Here is a 21,001-nt window from a genome sequence, read left to right as displayed (position 1 = left end):
ATTGTAGAATAAATTTTGGTGTATTCTCTTCTCTTCAATGTTTTGGAATACTTTGAGAAGCATAGGCATTAGCTCTGCTTTATATGTTTGGTAGAATTTCCCTGTGAGGCCATGCTGGCCTGGACTGTTGTTTGTTGGGAGTTTTTTGAGTACTGATTTAATTTCAATAGTAGTGATTGATCTGTTCATATTATTTATTTCTTCCTGATTCAGTCTTGGAAGATTGTATGTTTCTAGAAATTTATCCATTTCTTCTAGGTTATCCAATTTTTTGGCATATAACTGTAATATTCTCTTATGATTGCTTATATTTCTGTGATATTGGTTGTGATTTCTCAGCTTTCATTTCTTATTTTGTTTATTTGGGTCCTCTCTCTTTTTTCCCCTGACTAAAGGCTTAAAATTTTTCTAAATCTTTAAAAAACAAAGCAAAACAACAACAACAAAAAACCCCAAACAGCTCTTGGTTTTATTGATATTTTCTATTTCTTTTTTTGGGGGGTGTTCTCTTTTATTTCCTCTCTGATCTTTATTGTTTCCTTCCTCCTGCTGACTTTGGGCTTTATTCATTCTTCTTTTTCTAATTCCTTTAGAAGTTAAATTAGCCTGTTTATTTGAGATTTTTCTTATTTTTTGAGGTAGGCCTGTATCTCTATAAAATTCCCTCTTAGGACTGCTTTTGCCGTGTCTTATAGATTTTGAAAATTGTGTTTTTATTTTCATTGGTCACAAAGTATTTCCTGATTTTCTCTTTGATTTCTTCATTGACCCCTTGGTTTTTTAGTAGTGTGCTGTTTAGTCCCCATGTGTTTGTTTTTTTTTCCCATTTTTCTTACTGTAATTGATTTCTAGTTTTATACTATTGTGATTGGAAAAGAAGTTTGGTATAATTTTTATACTCTTCAATTAGTTGAGACTTGTTTTGTGGCCTAGCATGTGATCTATTCTGGAAAACATCACTTGTGCACTTGAAAAGAATGTGTATTGTGCTGTTTGGGGAGGGAATAGCTTGTAGATATCTATTAAGTCCAACTGGTTTAATGTGACATTTAAGGCCACTGTTACCTTACTTTCTGTCTGGATAATCTGCACGTTGATGTAAGTGGTTGGTTAATGTCCCCTGATATTATTGTATTATTGACAATTTATCCCTTTATGTCTGTTAATGTTTGCTTTGTATATTTAGGTGCTCCTTTACTGGGTGTATATATGATTACAAACTTTATATTCTCTTCTTGTATTGATACTTTTATCGTTATATAATGTTGCTTTTTATCTTTTATTATATACTGTTTTTTTGGGGGGTTATAAACATGCTTTATTACTGGTAGATAGTAGACACTGATAATGATAAACTGCAAACAGGTAAAGGGGAAACAAAAATCAAGGGTGTGCCCCACAATGAATTGCACAGTCAGAACTGGAACAGGAGGCAATCATCAGGAAAGAGGGCTCCCAGTGGAACAGTACAAGATAAGCATCCCTTCCCACACTGTTGTCCACAGGACAGATTCAGGGGAGAGGACCCCAGGGACTCCAACTACACTGAATGACCAACACAATGACATGATCAAACCCCACCTCCAACCAGGTATCCCAACAATCAAGTTCTAGTTAAATCATACTCCCATGTCTTCTCTCAGTCATGGTGAAATAATGGGGTTATTGTGAGGAACAGAAATCAACAGATGGGTCACAGCCCTCAGAGAGGCTGGTGGGATCTGTATGGTTAACCTACACTGTGGGCACTATTTTCCTGCATTGTCTTCATGATCCAGTCAATGTAATTCTTGACATGAGTGTAGATCCCATAGGTACCACACTGGGGGCCCCAGGACACCAAGCCAGTGATATAGAATTTGGGGTTCTCTTCATTAGGGACCTGTAGAGAAAAGACCCCACCACTGTCCCCTTCACAGCTATCAACACACTTCTCACCTCCAGCACAGATCATGTTCTCAGTGAAAACAAAGGAATTTATATCTATTCTGGGATTTAGCCCCTTCACCTCCCAGTACTTTGCTAAGGGAACAACAGGTAACTTTGCCTCTCTGAGCTTAATAACATGATCTTTGGCATTTGTTCAGCCCCAGCCTGAGATCAGCTGCAGATCTCCCACTGAGGGGTTGTATTCTGAGGAGGTGCCTGGCAGGCAGATAGGGGAGAGAGTGGGTCCCATTTTCACTGGGTCTTGCAGCCGCACCAGTGCAATGTCATTGTCAGAATTCTTCCGTATTTCTGAGGCATCCAGGACCTTCCAACCGGGATGAATAAACACTTTCTCAGCAGTGAGCATCTGGGCATTTGCCAATTGTGAAATGACAAATGAGGTAGATCCAAAGTGCATCACTGGGTCACAGTTTCCCTCCAAGGTGTGGGCAGCTGTCAGCACCCAGTGTTCATCAATGAAAGCCCTGCCAGTCTGGGGGTTTGAGAAGAAGACTTGCCAGGGGAATTTTCAATCTTTGCAGTGGAATCTCCAAATATCCTCTGTTTTTCTGTAAAGGGCTCACCAGGGATGCCACAGACTGGAACACATTTTAGCAGCTCTGCGCCCAGCAGCTCATTCACCCAGCTCCTGTTGCCAGCTCAGCAATACTCCTTGCTTCTTTCATTTTCCATGTAGTAATATGGTTTCTTACAAGTGTAGCAAGTGACAGAACCAAATAGAGTATTTTCTGAATCTTTGACTCTACCATGCCAAATGGGTGCGGGAGTGCCACAGTCCACGGGTTGACACCGCAGTTTGGAATTACTCCACTTTCCATTGCTTTGGCAAGTAGAATAGAAAGATGTTGAGGCAACACTTCCCTGTAAAACTTCAAACTCATCCACACAGGTTATCTTCACCACATCTTTTGCTCTATCAGGCTCCCAAAAAGAATTGGCAGTGACTTCTTTAGGACAAGGGATTGGATCTCCATGGTAATGAAATTTCCATCCCTTTTTTTGCTCTGTTCCATCAGTTTGGAAGATGATATTGAGAGCATTACTCTTGGTTTCAATAGTTAGTGGCACACGGAACTCATTACCACAGTAAGGACCAAATTACTGGTTTCCTGCAACAAAAGTAAACTGTCAGTGCAGTGGCCCTCAGAATCAGCTGGTTCCACATCAAAATCTTCTCTCTGAATAGTCACCACCACTTGGAACCCCTGCTCCAACAGGATCTGATAGTCACACCTTGAGTTCTCTGGGTATAGACTGGGATAATTGGGACTTGTGAGCTCCCAAATCAGTGTGGTGAATACATCCCCACTGCAGTTGACTCTGCAATTCCTCATATCATCATGGAGGAAGTATTCTGGGGGGCTGGAGCAGGAGTAACCACCAATGAAGTTGTTGCAGTAGTGGCTGCAAGGGGCATCTGCAAAGTCTGTGCACTCATTTATATCTACAGCAACATAGTATACAGAAAACCCAGTGAAACGCTCGTCGTTGGAGAAGTCTGACTTGAAGATCACCTGGAGTTTGTTGTATGGGACTTGGAACTCTTCCACCACTGGAGAGTTGGGATTCTTACCAGTCCTCTGTCCACAGAGTTTCCCTTCTTCAAGGCCTCCTGACATTATCTGCACTGAGTCATATGCACAATTCTCAGACGGCTCTATGTCCAGGTGGGTAAAGTAAAGGTGGATCTCATACCCTTCAGGAACTTCTATATCCCAAGACTTCTCTACTTCATTCGGGTACGCCTGAGGATAGTTGGGGAACAGGATCTCCCCATACATAGTAGGCTCAGCATAAACCCATGCCAAAAGGGAAAACAGGACAATGCACCACATCTCTGGCAATTTGTCCATCCCTGGTGAGCAGCTTGTCTCTTGGTCCTGGCTCTCTGTACCTCTGGACTTTGGACCTAAAGCGGTGGCAGACCTGGTTGTATTTGTCTAACAAGCACACAGGCACCTGCAAGTGGTGGTGAGGGGCTCCTATGCAGAAGATTTTTATTTCCATTTCCACCCCTGGAGCCCAAGCTTCTGGCACACAGGGCTGCATTTGTGGGTGAGCTCTGCCTAGTAATCCAGCCTCCACAGTGCAAAGAGAGCAGATGTATTCAATCCTGGACCTCTGTGTCTTTTGCCTCTTTATGCAGTCACTGAGACAGAAAAAGCCTTTCTCCTAAGTGAGGCTTTCTCTTCAATCCCATGCTTATTTTAGCTGGAAAAAGCACCCTCAGTAGATTCTTGAATTGAGGCCCTAACTGACTCTTGTGAAGCCTGTGAGCCTAGTTAAGGACCAATACCTCTGCCAGATGCCCTGACACTAGTCTTTCTTCCACTTTTTAATTTCAATAACAAGGCTTCCCTGGTGGTACAGTGGTTAAGAATCCATCTGCCAATGCAGAGGACATGGGTTCGAGCCCTGGTCTGGCAAGATCCCACATGCTGCAGAGCAACTAAGCCCGTGCACCACCTAGACTGTTTTTTTTTTTTTTTAATTTTTTGAATTTTATTTTATTTTTTTAATATAACAGGTTCTTATTAGTCATCAGAATTATACACATCAGTGTATACATGTCAGTCCCAATCACCTGATTCTATTATAGACTTTGTTTTAAAATCTACTTTGTTTAACATAAGTATTGCTACCCCAGCTTTCTTGTCATTTCTATTTTCATGGAATATTTTTTTCCATCCCCTCACTTTTAGTCTCTGTGTGTCTTTAACTCTGAACTGAGTCTCATACAGGCACCATATAGATGGGTGTTGTTTTTATGCAATCAGCCTCCCTATGTCTTTTGATTGGAGCCTTTAGTCCATTGACATTTAAAGTAATTTATTGATAGGTATGTACTTATTACCATTTTGTTATCTGTTTTTGTAGTTCTTCTCTGTTGTTTTCTTCTTTTATTCTCTTCCTTTGGGGTTTAATAATTTTCTTTAGTGGTATGTTTGTGTTACTTTCTAACTAGTTTTGTATTATATATTTATTGTAGGTTTTTGACTTGTGGTTACTATGGAGTTCATATATGTTGATTTTACAATTTTTATCTTTTAACCTTCATACTAACTTATTTAAGTGGTTGACCACAGCCTTTACCAGTGGGATTTTCCCCTTCGTATAATTTCTTATTTCTTGTTGTAGTATTTTCTTTTTCATTTCTTGTAAGGTCAGCTTAGTAGTGATGAAGTCTTTTAGTTCTTAACTATCTAGGAAGCCCTTTATCTCTCCTTTAGTTCTGAATGATAATATTGTTGGGTAGAGTGTCCTAGGTTGTAGATTTTTTCCCTTCAGCACTTTAAATATATTATGCCATTCCCTTCTGACTGCAAAATTCCTGCTGAAAAATCAGTTGGTAGCCTTATGGGTATTCCTTTGAATGTTACTCTTTGTTTTTCTCTTGCTGCCTTTAGCATTCTCTCTTTAACATTTGACATTTTAATTATGATATATCTTGATGTAGGTCTCTTTGGGTTCATCTTGCTTGGAACTCTTGTTTGATTCCTGTACCTGATTATCTGTTACCTTTTTCAGGTTCAGAACATTTTCAGCCATAATTTATCAAATACATTTTTTACCCTTTTCTCTCATCTCCTTCTAGGATCACCTATAATGTGAATGTTAGTACACTTGATGTTGCTGAGAGATCCCTTATCTTTACTTTTAAAAATTTGTTTTTCTCTTTGCTGTTCTTATTAGGTGATTTCCATCATTCATTCTTCCAGATCACTTAAACATTCTTCTGTAACACCTAATCTGCTGTTAATTCCTTCTAGTGTATATTTCCTTTCAGTTATTGTATTCTTCAATTCAGTTCATTATTATGTTTTCTAGTTCTCTGTTAAAATTCTTACTGTAGTCATTTATTCTTTTCCCCAGTTCAGTTAGCATTATTATTAGTATTATTGCAGTGAATTCTTTAACAGGTAATTAATTTTTCTCTGTTTCATTAAGGTTTTTATCTGGTTTTTTCTTGTTCTTTCATTTGAAATGTATTCCTCTGTCACCTCCTTTTGTTTAACTTTCTCTCTCTCTATGAAATTAGGTGAAAAAGTCACCAAGCTCAGTCTAGAAGGCATGTCATTGTGTGGGAATGTCCCTATGCAGTCTGCATGTGCTCAGTGACATTGGTGGAAAAGCTGGATCTGAAGCGAGCATGGGCCATGTCTTCCCCCAGAGTGAGCTGGTAACCACTGCCTGTTGGGGGGAGTAGATTGGGGTTGGAAGGTCCAGAGACAGAGCTAATTGCAAGCTGGGGCTTCTATGCTCAGTGGCTATCAGGAGTGTAGTTGGGGCCCAAGCGGCTACAGCAGGATTCCCTAACATTGTTGGGTTTCTCTTGGTTGTGTTGGCAGTCTCGTCCTTGGTTGCCATGGAGATAGCTTCACTCCCTTCCAAGAGTGCACAGGGATGGTAGCTCTGTCAGTGGTAATCTCACCCCGGGGCAAGTGTTGCTCCTTCCTGAGTGTGTGTACCGAAGCAGGCACTGGCAATGGCTGCCCCTGCCCTGGAGAGAGATATGGTTGGGTCTGAGCTAGCTTCTTTCCTTCCAGGCATGTGCATTCTCATTGGCAATGCAGCCTTCTTAATGGGGAGTGGTGCCAGAGCAAGAGGGGATGAAGCAGGAGCCCAGGGTGGGTTGGTAGGCATGCTGGGGTATTCCTGGCAGGGCATCCAGAGGCCCTAGCAGCTTTCAATCTGCTGCCTTTGCTCTGTGATCGGGAGTAAGAAAGACTGTACAAGATCTTTGAGAGCAGAGTCTCAGTTTCTTACAGCCCTCCTGTAAGTCCTATTGGTTTTCAGACCAAAGGGGCTCATTCTCATAGTGTTGGACCCTAGGGCTGGGGTGTCTATTATGTAGCTTGAACCTCTTCTTCCCAGGGAGGATCCCTCAACGTGTGATACACCTCTTCTTCTGTGTCCCCTGCTAAGGGTGCAGGTCCTGACCAGATTGCTTCTTCTCCCCTCCTATCAGACTCCAGGTGGATATTTACAGCCTTGGTCGTAGAAGATCTGTTTTGCTAGTCCCCAGGTCAATTTCAGTAAGAGTCATTCTACATGTCATTGTAGTTTTGATGTGTTGTGGGTTTTTTTTTAACATCTTTATTGGAGAATAATTGTTTTACAATGGTGTGTTAGTTTCTGCTTTATAACAAAATGAATCAGCTATACATATACATATATCCCCATACCTCCTCCCTCTTGCATCTCCCTCCTACCCTCCCTATCCCACCCCTCTAGGTGGTCACAAAACACCAAGCTGATCTCCCTGTGCTATGTGACTGCTTCCCACTAGCTATCTATTTTACGTTTGGTAGTGTATATATATCCATGCCACTCTCTCACTTTGTCCCAGCTTACCCTTCCCCCTTCCCCTGTCCTCAAGTCCATTTTCTGTCTGCTTCTTTATTATTCTCCTGTCCTTAGGTTCTTCAGAACCATTTAGTCATGTACCACAATGTTCACTGTAAAGGACTTTAATTAATTCATTAAACATTTATTGGTGCTTCTTATGTCTTAGGTCCTTTTCTAGTCATAGGCTGATTAGAGGATAAGTACTCAGTTACTTACATTCCTGTGTTCTACTCAGATGCCACAAAGGCCTCAGCCTTTGCTCTTGTTCCCCATAAGACCACTAGGGATTCCCTATGGGGAAGCTTTAGGGAAGTGGACTGATGGCCCTCAAAACTGGGAGTCTGCATGTTTTAACCTGGATTTATTTTCCCCAGCATCCAATTCCCTTTGGGGCCAACATATTATTTGAAACAAGAATTTCGTCAGCACTAACCGTATTCTGGATGCAATAGCTGGGTCAGTCTATATGAAGGAATGAATAAATATGATTAAAAATCCAAAGCCAAAACTCACATAAAATAGCTGTTGAATTAGTCTAAGTCTTGTGACTTTTTCAAGTGGCTGTTTCTGAATGGTTTGGGGGACCTGAGGAGGTAGAAACAAGTGAGCAGTCAGTTTAACTGGAGGAGAGAACAATTACCACTTAAGGTTAAAAGGGATGATATGTCTATAAAAAGGGATCCCAAGAGCAAAATGCACACACTGGGCAGTTTCAGCCTCATCCCACAGCTCTAAGGTCAGGCTGCCCCAGAAATCCAACTGTTGAAGGCACATGTAACTCATGCATTCTGAACCTGAAATGGTTAAATAGCAAAGGACTCACAGCCCCCCAACAAGACACATTTTAGTTGTAAGATGGCAGCTCTTGAGCCTGACTGCTACAGATTGGAAGACTGGAAATAACCAGAGAGGAAGAGTATTCGAGTCTAGACCATGTTCTCATCTCAGCCTCTAATGTAGAGAGGTGTCTTCCCTTCCCATGCCCCATTCACTGCTGAGCAGAGGCTTTCAGAGGGATTCAGAGAGTCATTCAGCTAATAACTAACAAGTGTTTACTGACCCTGAAGATAAGGAAAGACAGACGTTACCTCCGCTCTTCTGGAACTGACATTCTACACTGGCGAGATGTCCATGAAACTAGGAATTGAAGTTTCAGATTAGATCAGTGCTTCAAAGACAAGATAGATGTCTTCTGAGAACACATAACAAAGGAATCTAACCTCAACCAGAGATCAGAGGAGGCTTTCATGAGGAAGTGACATGTGAGTTGGTATAAAGAAGGAGTAATAATAGCTGACATATATTCAGCTTTACTATATGCCAGATATCATTGTAAGTGCTATGCAGGTATTGTCATGTAATCCCCACAACAAACCCTTGCAGTTGTATTAACAGTAACATTTATAGATAAGGAAAAGAGCCCAGCAAATTGAAGTAAATTGGCCAAAGTACACAGCCAATAGCTGGGGGACCAGGATTGAAACAGGCACTCCGATTTCAGAATGTATTATTTTAACCACTAAGAATGAATGATATGGACGCTATGGGGGATAAAAACAAGGCATTCCAAATAGAACAACAGAATGTGTAAAGGACCCACAATGGGAGGCAGCTTGGTATGTTAAGGAAAAGAAAGAGCACAATGTGGCTGATGTGTTGGAGAAAAGGAGTACAATGAAGCTGGAGATGTAGCACAGGCTCCAGACCTGCCAGGTCCTGCGGGTCGCAATACGGAGTTCCACATTTTGTGCCTTGTGAGGTGTGTATCTCAGTGCAACTGGAATCAGAAACAGAAATAGCAATAACAACAGAACATGGAAGTTACCTTTTTAGCTCTGTTTAGTTAAGGCTGAAAGCAGCTGGAGACCTTTACAAATTATATATTAATGCCAGGAAATAGACATATTAATGTAAGACATAGACAAAGAAAACTTAAGACATAGATCCAGTATGGCAATGGCATTCTGGAAAAATACCAGGGTGAAGACATTACTGAGACTTTCCCGGCTAAGGCACCCTCAGTATGCAAGTGATGGGAAATTAGTGGCTAAAGTCAGATCCAGACTTTGGTGGAAATTATCTACCTAAATCTATAGTTTGACATATAAATATAAGTATGAGCTACTGACTTTATTTTATTTTGTTTATTTTCAGATGGGATTCACTCCTTTCAGCCAGCCTTTCAGCTACCACTCTGAAGCCTGCAGCAGCATATACAATCCCACAACTGGTGCCGCCCCCTGTGTTCCCACTGGGGCATCCTGAAAGGCAATGTTCCTCACGGACTCAAATGTGTCCTGTGCCACGTGACTGACTGAGCATCTGTAATATTCGCATCTTTCAGCTCCCTGGAAATGACTAGACCATTCTTATAGAAAAGGATTGTCTTACATCTGAGCTTTTTCTTCTCCCCTGCTCCATCACTCACAGGCTATTTATGTGGTGATATAATCTCTTGGATCTCTTAAGCATAGATGTCCAAGTTGATTAATTCACCTTTTGCTTTCACTGATTTTCTTTGAAGAGACACAAAGGTCAGATGTTATTGCTATTTCACAGACCAACACCAGGGGGTGATCAAGGCACATCACACTAATTACACTTCTCCAAAGCTGAGCTCTAAACTTCCACACAGAACAGGAAGTGCAGGAGCTGGATTCACAGAAATTCTGTTCAGTATAACTCATAATATGTAAAGGCTTTGGCAATGGCACCGCACTGAGCACGTGCTCAGTACAATTATTATAACCTCAGTGGAGCTGCTGCTTAACACCAAAAGGGAGAAAAAAATGATGTCTCATAACTGTAAACAATTGCATAGTAAACGGAATGCAGAGAATTCTCCTGCCTTGTGCCCCACAGTGCTGGGTAATTTACAGGTGCCACTGGAGCCCAATGTTCCTTTCCTGGTAGCACACAGCCTCACACACTGACTTAAGTGTTCTTCTAATGTACTAATTCCTATAGCAACTCTAGTGTCAAAAATTCTTCAGGCCAACAGTATTTGTGACTATTGTGACTCTCCAATTCTTGGAAATGCTCCCGTGGCAAAGTACCTCTTGAAAAGAATGTGAAAAGAAGAAATTCAGTGCAAATCTCCAGAAATTGCTCAGTGGCTGCACGAAACACTGTTTGCAATTGCCGTTTAATGTTAGAAATGCAACTGACTGCTCCTTCTGGGCTGTATTTTTCCATTAGCAAACACCAATCTCCTCTACTACTGTAAGAGTCTGAAACAAGTGTGTTTAGTTAATTTTCTGTTTCTCCTTTGCAAAGCCTCGAGAACATCACACCTTCTTGGATCATACAGTAGTGTCAGAGGCAAGGATATATGGCTAAACATCCTTCGTGAAAGTTGACTTCTTCTTACACCAGGTTATCAGAACTCCTAAATAAAGCATGCATACAACACGCCCAGAAGCCCTTGAACCAAGGGGCTGCTTGAATAGAAATGAACCATACATTCCTTATTTTCTCTTTTTTAAAGTAAATGTTGTATTCAATTGTAACACGTACTGAAATGTACACAAATTATAAATTTCATCAACTGAACACGCCCATGCACCCATCACCCATATCAAGAAACAGAGCAGCACTCCAGTACCTCCCTTATGCTGCAGGGCAACTTTCTAAATAAAAATAAGCATTCACGTACTATTTATGTTCGGGAGTTGCATTCTGCAGTCTGTCTCACACTGTGACTGGAATGAATTTCCTTAGCATATATTCTCTATAGAGCAGTGGTACTCAAAGTGTACACCATGAACAGTGGCAGGAGCATCACTGAGGAAACTCTCAGACATGCAAATTCTCGGGCCTCACCCCTAACTTATTGAATCAGAAATTCTAGGGTCAGGGCTTGGCTATCTGTGTTTTTTTTTGTTGTTGTTTTGGGGTTTTTTTGGTGGTACGCGGGCCTCTCACTGTTTCGGAGCACAGGCTCCGGACGCTCAGGCTCAGCGGCCATGGCTCACGGGCCCAGCCGCTCCGCAGCATGTGGGATCTTCCCGGACCGGGGCACGAACCCGTGACCCCTGCATCGGCAGGCGGATTCTCAACCACTGCGCCACCAGGGAAGCCCGCTATCTGTGTTTTAACAAGTCTCCCATGTGATTCAGATACATCCTAAAGCCTTAGAAATGTTTTTCTAGCACAGCATCCATGCTTTAGCCTCAAAATTGTGTTTTAGCAGAGTTCTACGGATACTGGGGTATAAAGTGTTACATTAGAATAGTGGTGCCAAGGTCTAACTGCTTATCTCTTTTTTTCCCTAACTTTTTGATAAATTTATTTATTCGTAGCTTTATTGAGGTGTAATTTGCATACAATTCACAAGATTTTAATGTACAATTCACTGGGTTTTGTTGTCTACCGCTGCTTCCTTTTCTACCCATTTCCATTGCACAGTCTCCCCAAACAGTATCAACATTGTTGAGCTATTTGTGTCTTTCCTACTAACCTGTGAACAGAATTCTTGAAGACAAAACTGTGCTTTATTCACCATTGTGTTCCTATCCCTCAACTGAACACAAATAACAGACTTCACAAATGTTTGCTGAAGAAATGAGTGAACCAAACTGGGTAGATAAAAATAAGCCCATGGAGAAGACTAGCTGGGTTGTAGGATGTGAGGAATAGGTGGGTCCAAGAATTCTGCATAAATTTGAGGTCCAAAGTGGAGCACATTAGGCTAGTGGTATAATAACACCTGGACAGCATTGGGATTTGCTCTCTGATACACCTGTGCATGTGTGGCAGACACTCTTACTGCCCTGTAAATACTTCTGCAGCCTACCTTGAGGCAACCTCCAGTCAGTCCCCTTTCAGGCTGGAAGGACTCCTGTGTCTCTCTGCTTCAGGACATTCTCTGGACATTGGAGTATCTCCACCCACAAGTGGGGCCTGACAGAAGTGTGGGGAAGGTAAAACTCCAGGAGCAACCCTTGAGCAGTGAGAGACATTGTTGGTGGAGAAATTTCCTAGCTTCCTGATCCATCTGTTGGAAGTTCTGAGCTGTATTCCACACACTTTCAAGGGTAGGTGGTTCCCAGCGGGCTCAAGCCCCAGTTGCCCACAGCAGGGACCCATTCATTACTGAATTTTTCATCGGCTTTCCTGCCTTTTCAGCCTCTCCTCACTTCCTCACAGTGCTTCCTGGGATCATTTTCTCAAAGAACTACTTGCAACCAAATCTTTGGAAGTTAAGGAGGAGAGAGAGTGACAGGGATGGGGCATGGAGGAACTAATTTATATAGGATATCAGAAAATCCTCTCTGATAAGAACATTTTTCCAGCTCTATTAAGATATAATTGACATTACAGTGTGTAAGTTTAAAGTGTACAAAATGATGATGATTTGATACACAAATATATTGAAAAATGATTGCCATGATAAGGTTAAACACACACCCATGGGATAGGGAGGGTGGGAGAGAGGGTGATGCAAGAGGAAAGAGTTATGGGAACATATGTATATGTATAACTGATTCAGTTTGTTGTAAAGGAAAAACTAACACACTATTGTAAAACAATTATACTCCAATAAAGATGTTAAAAAAAAAAAAAAAACACACCCAGCATGTCACATAATTACCACTTTTTGTGGAGAGAACTTTTAAGATCTATCCTCTTAGCAACTTCCAAGCATATAATACAGTACTGTTAACTATAGTCACTGTGCTGTGCATTAGATTCTCAGAACTGTTTGGCCTTATATCTGGAAGTTTGTACCTTTGACCTCTCTCTATTGCCCTCATACCTTCACCCATCCCGCAACTCCTGGAAACCACCAACCTACTCTGTTTCTATGAGTTTAGAGTCCACATATATGTGAGATCATATGATATTTGTCTTTCTCCATCTGGTTTATTACACTTAGCAGAGTGTTGGATACATCTAGAAAGAAAGAGTCCATCCATGATGTTGCAAACAGCAGGATTTCCTTTTTTTTGGTGGCTTTATATATATATATATATATATATATATATATATATATATATATATATATATATTCATATGACATTTTCTTTACCTATTCATCCATCAATGGATACTTATGTTGTTTCCATGTCTTAGTTATTATAAATAATGCTGCAGTGAACATGGGATTTCAGGTATCTTTTAAAGATAATGATTTCATCTTTGGATATATACCCTCAAGTGGAATTCCTGGATCATATAGTAGTTATATATTTAATTTTTTGAGGAACTTCCATATTGTTTTCCATAGTGGCTGTACCAATTTACAATCCCACCAACAGTGCACCATTGTTCCCTTTTTTCCACATCCTCACCAACACTTGTTATCTTGATAAGAGCATTCTTGAACAAAGATTTAGAGAAAGGGAGTCAGTCATAGGACATCTCCAGGAAGAGCCAGGCAGGCAAGAGGGAAAAAGGCAGGAATACTCTTTGTGTGCTCCACGAATTGCAAGGTGGTCAGTAAGACAAGAATGGAGTAAGCAAGGAGAATGAGACTAGATTGTTTTTACCATCACTAAAGCAGCAGGGACAAGATTGCCTGAAGTTTTGTAGGTCATACCATGGACTTTGGATTTTACTTAGATGGGGAGAGTCTTGAGCAGAGGGGTAATGTGATCTGAACTATGTTTTAAAATGATCTTTCTGGCTGCTATGTGGAGAACGGGCTGAAGAGGCAAGAATGAAAACTCAAGGGCCAGTTAGGAGGCCAGGGGAGAAGTGAATGTGGCTTGATCCAAGTAGCAGTGGAGTTGGTGAGAAAGTGTTGGATTCATCCTGAAGGATTTGCCCATGGATTGGATGTGGGCTACAAAAGAAAGAAAAGACTCAATGATCAGCCAATATTTTTGAACTAAGTAACTGGTAAACTGACTATGTCATTTACTGATTTGGGGAAGAGTTAGGGAGGAAAAGGCTTTTCAGGATAAAGCAAGTGTTGAGTTTTGCATATGTTAAGTTTGTAATGTCTATTATTCAGTCCAGCAGAGAACATGGATTCTATAGCCTGACTTCCTGGTACACATCCCAGCTTTGCCACTTACTTGCTTGTGTGAGTTTCTGATATTTCCTTTACCTTTCTGTCCTCAGTTTCCTCATCTGTGAAATGAGAATAATAATAAATTGTTATGAGGATTTAATGAGTTAATACATGTAAAGTTCTTGGTATAGTGCATGGAACAAAGTAAACACTATGAAATAATATGCCAATAAAATAATAATATATAATAATAATGTTATATAAAATATTGAAAAAGCATATATATGAGTTTGGAGTTCAGAATAGATGTCTGGGCTATAAATCTGGAGTCACCAGAGCATAGATCCTATTTCAAGCCATATGACTAGATGAGGTCACATAGGGAGTGAGAGTAGATAGAAAAGGTGACATCCCTGGAGGCCGAGTCCTGGGGCACTACAAGGCTTAGAAGTGAAGAAAAGGTAACAGAATCTAAATCTACAAGTTGTTGATACATTTTAAAGAACTTTACATTTCTTGTGTGCTTTCATATTATTACTTGAAAATTCAGCTGAGTGACTCATAAAGAACAACATTCCCCTGAAAATGTATCTGCAGTGGGGCCTGCAGCAGAGCCTATCTTGGAATAACACTTATTCTAGGAAGGCAGCTGGTGTGTCAATCTGCCAGCCATGCATTACACATTTTATTTCCAAATAAGCAGGGGTAAAGCAGGGAGATGTGATAATTTTTTCAAGAAGACCAGGATAGTTAAGAGAGTGTTAGCTTTCACAGTATCTCCCTTGGGAGGCAACATACATAATTAAGTATCACTTATTTTGGTGTGTTGTTTTTTAATACACTATTTTGGGAATTGTTATTGAATAATTAAGAATTATAAAAGGGAGTCAGTTTCTTTTATGGGTGACATCTTTTCTATTTTGGTAATATGTGTAACAAATATTTGCCATCTTAACCATTTTTAAACCTGCAAGCCAGTGACATTGATTATATGCACAAAGTTGTGCAACTATGACCATTGCCTAGCTCCAAATCTTTTTCATTACCCCAAACAGAAACTCTGTATATCATTGTGGTTTTGATTTACATTTCCTTAATGACTAGAATGTTGAGCATCTTTTCATGTGCTTATTGGCCATTTGTATAGGTTCTTTAAAGAAATGCCTATTCAAGTCCTTTTCCATTTTTTGTTTGGGTCGTTTGTCTTCTTGTTAAGTTGTATGAGTTCTCCATATATTTAAGAAATTAATCCATTACCAGATACATGGTTTCCAAATATTTTTCTAACTATTCTGTAGGTTATCTTTTTACTTTCTTGATAATGCACACAAGTTTTAATTTTCATGAGGTCCAATTTACCTATTTTTTCTTTTGTTGTTTGTGCTTTTAATGTTGTATCTAAGAAACTGTAACCAAATCCAAGGATATGAAGATTTACTCCTATGTTTTCTTCTCAGAGTTTAACAGTTTTAGCTCTTATATTTAGGTCATTGATTCTTTTTGATATAATTCTTTTATGTGTGTGAGGTAGGGATCAAGCTTCATTCTTTTGCAGTGGAAATCCAGTTGTCCTATCACCATATGTTAAAGAGATACTTCTTTCCCCATTGAATGGAGTAGATACCCATATCAAAAATCAACTGGTCATAGATGTATATGTTTATTTTTAGAATCTCATTCTATTCCATTGATCAATATGTTTAGTCTATCAGCACCACATAGTCTTGATTATTGTAGATTTGCAGTAAGTTTTATTTTTTAATTGAAATATAGTTGACATACAAAATAATATTAGTTTCAGGTGTACTGCATAATGATTTGATACATTATGAAATGATTACAACAAAAAGTCTAATAACAATGTCTGCATAAATCTTATTAAAATATTATTGACCATATTCCTTATGCTGCATATTACATCCGTGTAACTTATATACCATATAACTTGAGGTTTGTACTTTTAATTCCTTCACTTACTTTGCCTACCCCCTAGCCCTACCCCCCTTTCTGGCAACCACCCATTTGTTTTCTGTATCTCTGAGTCTGTTTTTGTTTTGTTTTGTTTGTGTGTGTTTTCTTAGATTCCACATATAAGTGATATCATATGGTATTTGTCTCTCTCTGTGTAACTTATTTCACTTAGCATAACACTCTCTAGATCCATCTATGTTGTTGCAAATGCCAAGATTTTATTTATTTTTATGGTAATATTCCATTGTATATATGTGTACCATTTCTTCTTTTTTGTTTTTTACATTGGAGTATAGTTGATTTACAATGTTGTGTTAGTTTCAGGTGTACAGCAAATGGTTCAGTTATACATATACAAATATCCATTGTTTTTCAAGTTCTTTTCCCATATAGGTTATTATAGAATATTGAGTAGAGTTCCCTGTATTATATAGTAGGTCCTTTTTTATTATCTATTTTATATATAGAAGCATGTATATGTTAATCCCAACCTCCTAATTTATTCCCCCCACCACATTTCCCCTTTGGTAACCATAAGTTTGTTTTCAAAGTCTGTGAGGTTTTTTTTCTGTTCTGTAAATAAGTTCATTTGTATTATCTTTTTAGATTCCACGTACAAGTGATATTATATGATATTTGTCTTTCTCTCTGTCTGACTTATTACACTTAGTATGATAATCTCTAGGTCCATCCATGTTGCTGCAAATGGCATTATTTCATTGTATTTTATGGCAGATAATATTCCATTGTATATATGTACCACATCTTCTTTATCCATTCCTCTGTCAATGGACATTTAGGTTGCTTCCATGTCTTGGCTATTGTAAATAGTACTGCAATGAACATTGGGGTGCACGTATCTTTTCAAATTATGGTTTTCTCCAGATATATGCCCAAGAGTGGGATTGCTAAATCATATGGTAGCTCTGTTTTTAGTTTTTAAAAGAACCTCCATACTGTTCTCCATAGTGGTTACACCAGTATACATTCCCACCAACAGTGTAGGAGGGTTTCCTTTACTCCATATCCTCACCAACACTTGTTATCTTGAAAAGAGCATTTTTCAATTGTGCCTTTATTTTTCCTGTCATTCTGTGCTGGTTAGGATCTCTAAAAAATGTTGAATAGAAGTGATAAACCTTGTCTTATTCCTCATTTTAAAGAGAATGCTTCTGTTTCCTCATCAAAAATGATCCTTCTGAAATTGAAGGTGACACAAATAGATGGAAAGATGTACAATGTTCTTGGATTGGAGGAATCAATATTGTTAAAATGACTATATTACCCAGTAATCTGCAGATTCAATGTGATCCTTATCAAATTACCAATGGCATTTTTTGCAGATCTAGAACAAAGAAATCTTAAAATTTGTATGGAAGCACAAAAGATCCCAAATAGCCAAAGCAATCTTAAGAAAGAAAAATGGAGCTGGAGGAATCAGACTCCCTGACTCAAGACTATACTACAAAGTTACAGTAATCAAAACAGTATAGTACCTGCACAAAACAGAAATATAGGTCAATGGAGCAGGATAGAAAGTCCAGAAATAAACCCATGCACCTATGGTCAATTAATCTATGAGAAAGAAGCAAGAATATACAATGGAGAAAAGAGAGTCTCATCAATAAGTGGTGCTGGGAATACTGGACAGCTACATGTAAAAAAATGAAATTAGAACCACCATACACAAAAATAAACTCAAAATGGATCAAATACTTAAATAGAGGAAAACATAGGCAGAACACTTTTTTACATAAATTGCAACAATATCTTTTTGGATCCACCTTCTAGAGTAATGAAAATAAAAACAAATATAAACAAATGGGACTTAATTAAACTGAAAAACTTTTGCATAGTAAAGGAAACCATAAAAAAAATGAAAAGACAACCCACAGAATGGGAGAAAATATTTGTAAATGAAATGACCAACAAGGGATTAATCTCCAAAATATACAAATAGCTCATGAAACTCAATATACCACTTCTTCTTTGTCCATTCATCTATTGATGGGTATTTAGGTTGCTTTAATACATTGGCTATTGTAAATAATACAGCAATGAACATTGATGCACATCTACATTTTCAAATTAGGGTTTTTGTTTTCCTCAGGTGAATACCCAGGAGTAAAATTGTTGGATCTTATAGCATTTTTATTTTAAAATTTTGAGGTACCTCCATATTGTTTTCCATAGTGGCTGCACCAATTTACAATCCCAACAGTGTCCCCGGGTTCTCTCTTCTCCATAACCTTACCAACACTTGTTATTTGCTGTCTTTTTGATTGTAGCCATTCTCACAGGTGTGAGGTACTATCTCATTGTGCTTTTGATTTGCATTTTCCTGATGATTAGTGATGTTGAGTATCCTTTCATGAGTCTGTTGGCTATCTGTATGTATTCTTTGGAAAAATGCCTATTCAGGTTCCTTGCCAATTTTTAAAATCAGGTTGTTTGTTATTTTGATGTTGAGTTGTATGAGTTGTTTGTATATTTTGGATATGAATCCCTTAACTAATATACTGCTTGCAAATATATTCTCCCACTCAGTAGGTTGCCTTTTTGTTCTATTAATGATTTTCCTTGCTGAGTAATACTTTTTAGTTTGGTGTAGTCCCATTTGTCTATTTTTGCTTTTGTTTCCCTTGGTTGAAAAGACAAATCCACAAAAATATTGCAGCGACTACTGTCAAAGAGCATACTCCTTATATTTTCTTCTAGGAGTTTTATGGTTTCAGGTCTTACATGTAATTCTTTAATCCATTTCTAGTTTATTTTTGTATATTATATGAGAAAGTAGCCCAAGTTTGATTCTTTTTCATGTCACTGTACAATTTTCCCAACACCATTTATTAGACAGGCTTTTCACCACCATTGTATATTCTTGCCTCCTTTGTCATAGATTAATTGACCATATAAATGTGGGATTATTTCTGGACTCTCTATACTATACTATGTGTAGTGTTGATCTATGAGTCTGTTTTTGTGCCAATACCATACAGTTTTGATGTATTTACTGTAGCTTTGTAGTACAGTTTAAAATCATACCTCCAGATTTGTTTTTCCTTCTCAGGATTGTTTGGCTATTCAGGGTCCTTTTGTCTCCATACACATTTTAGAATTATTTGTTCTAGCTCTGTGACAGCTAGAAATTCATATTTTGATAGGCATTGCATTAAATCTGTAGATGGCTTTTTAATTTTATTATTTTAATAATATTAATTCTTTCACTCCATGACCATAGTATGTCTTTCTACCTGTTTGTGTCATCTTCAGTTTCTTTCATCAATGTCATATTGTTTTCCAAATTCAAGACTTTTACTTTCTTAGTTAGATTTAAGTATTTTATTCTTTTTGAATAAATAATTGTAAATGGAATTATTTTCTTAATTTCTTTGATAATTTATTAGTGTATAGAAACAACAGATTTCTGTATATTAATTTTGTATCCTGTAACTTTATTGAATTCATTTATTAGTATTGGTACTAATAGATTTTTGGTGGTATCTTTATGGGATTTCATATATATAGTATAATGTCATCTGCAAATAGTGACAGTTTTATATCTTCCTTTCCAGTTTGGATTTCTTTCTTACTTTTTTTTTTTTTTGGCCTGATTACTGTGGCTAGAAACTTCCAATACAGTGTTGAATAACAGTGGTGAGAATGGGAATCCTTGTTTTGTTCTTGCTCTTAGAGGAAATGCTTTCACCTTTTAGTATGATATTGTCTGTAAGTATGTTATATATGGTCTTTATCATTTCATTTTGATTCCTCTATACCCACTTTATTGTTAAGAGTTTTTATCATAAATAGATGTTGAATTTTGTCAAAAGCTGTTTCTGCATCTATTGAGATAATAATAAGATTTTTATTCTTCAATTTGTTAATGTGGTGTATTATACTGATTGATTTGCAAACACTGAACCAATCTTACATCCTGGATAAATTGCATTTGATCATGGTGTGTGATCCTTTAAATGTATTGTTGAATTCAGTTTGATAATATTTTGTTGTGGATTTTTGCATGTGTGTTCATATTGGCCTGTAATTTTCTTTTCTTCTTTTTGGGGTGTCTTTGTCTAGCTTTGGTATCTGGGTGATATTGGCTTTATAGAATGAGTTCAGAAGCATTCCCTCCTCTTTAATTTTTTGTAATAGTTTGAGAAGGATAGGTATTAACTCTTCTTTAAATGTTAGGTAGAATTCACCTGAAGCTGCCTGGTCTGGACTTTCTTTGTTGGTAGTTTTTTGATTACTGATTTAATTTCATTATTGGAAACCAGCCTGTTCATTCATTCTATTCCTTCCAGATTCAGTCCTCAGAGATTATAGTTTCTAGGAATTTATTCATTTCTTTTATGTTGTCCATTTCATTGGAATATAATTGTTCATAGTAATCTCATATGATACTTTTTATGACTGTGGGGTTGGTTGTAATTTCTTCTCTTTCACTTCTTATATATTTGGTCTTCTCTCTTTTTTTTCATTATGTGTCTGGCTAAAGGTTTATCAATTTTGTTTATCATTTCAAAGATCCAGTTCTTGGGGCTTCCCTGGTGGCACAGTGGTTAAGAATACACCTGCCAATGCAGGGGACACAGGTTCGAGCCCTGGTCCGGGAAGATCCCATATGCTGTGGAGCAGTTAAGCCCGTGCACCACAAATACTGACACCTGTATGCCTAGAGCCTGTGCTCTGCAACAAGAGAAGCCACTTCAATGAGAAGCCTGCACACTGCAACAAAGAGTAACCTCCACTCGCCACAACTAGAGA

General features: G+C 38.5%; 1 pseudogene; it reads right to left on the bottom strand.

The window, feature by feature from the left end:
- Positions 1-1,729: 1,729 nt before the first annotated feature.
- Positions 1,730-3,908, bottom strand: LOC131759341 (complement C1s subcomponent pseudogene; annotated as a pseudogene).
- Between the last annotated feature and the right edge of the window lie 17,093 nt (positions 3,909-21,001).

Source organism: Kogia breviceps, chromosome 7, assembly GCF_026419965.1.
Source record: "Kogia breviceps isolate mKogBre1 chromosome 7, mKogBre1 haplotype 1, whole genome shotgun sequence".
In the NCBI taxonomy this organism is placed as follows: domain Eukaryota; kingdom Metazoa; phylum Chordata; class Mammalia; order Artiodactyla; family Physeteridae; genus Kogia; species Kogia breviceps.
This window is presented reverse-complemented; position numbering and strand designations above follow the sequence as displayed.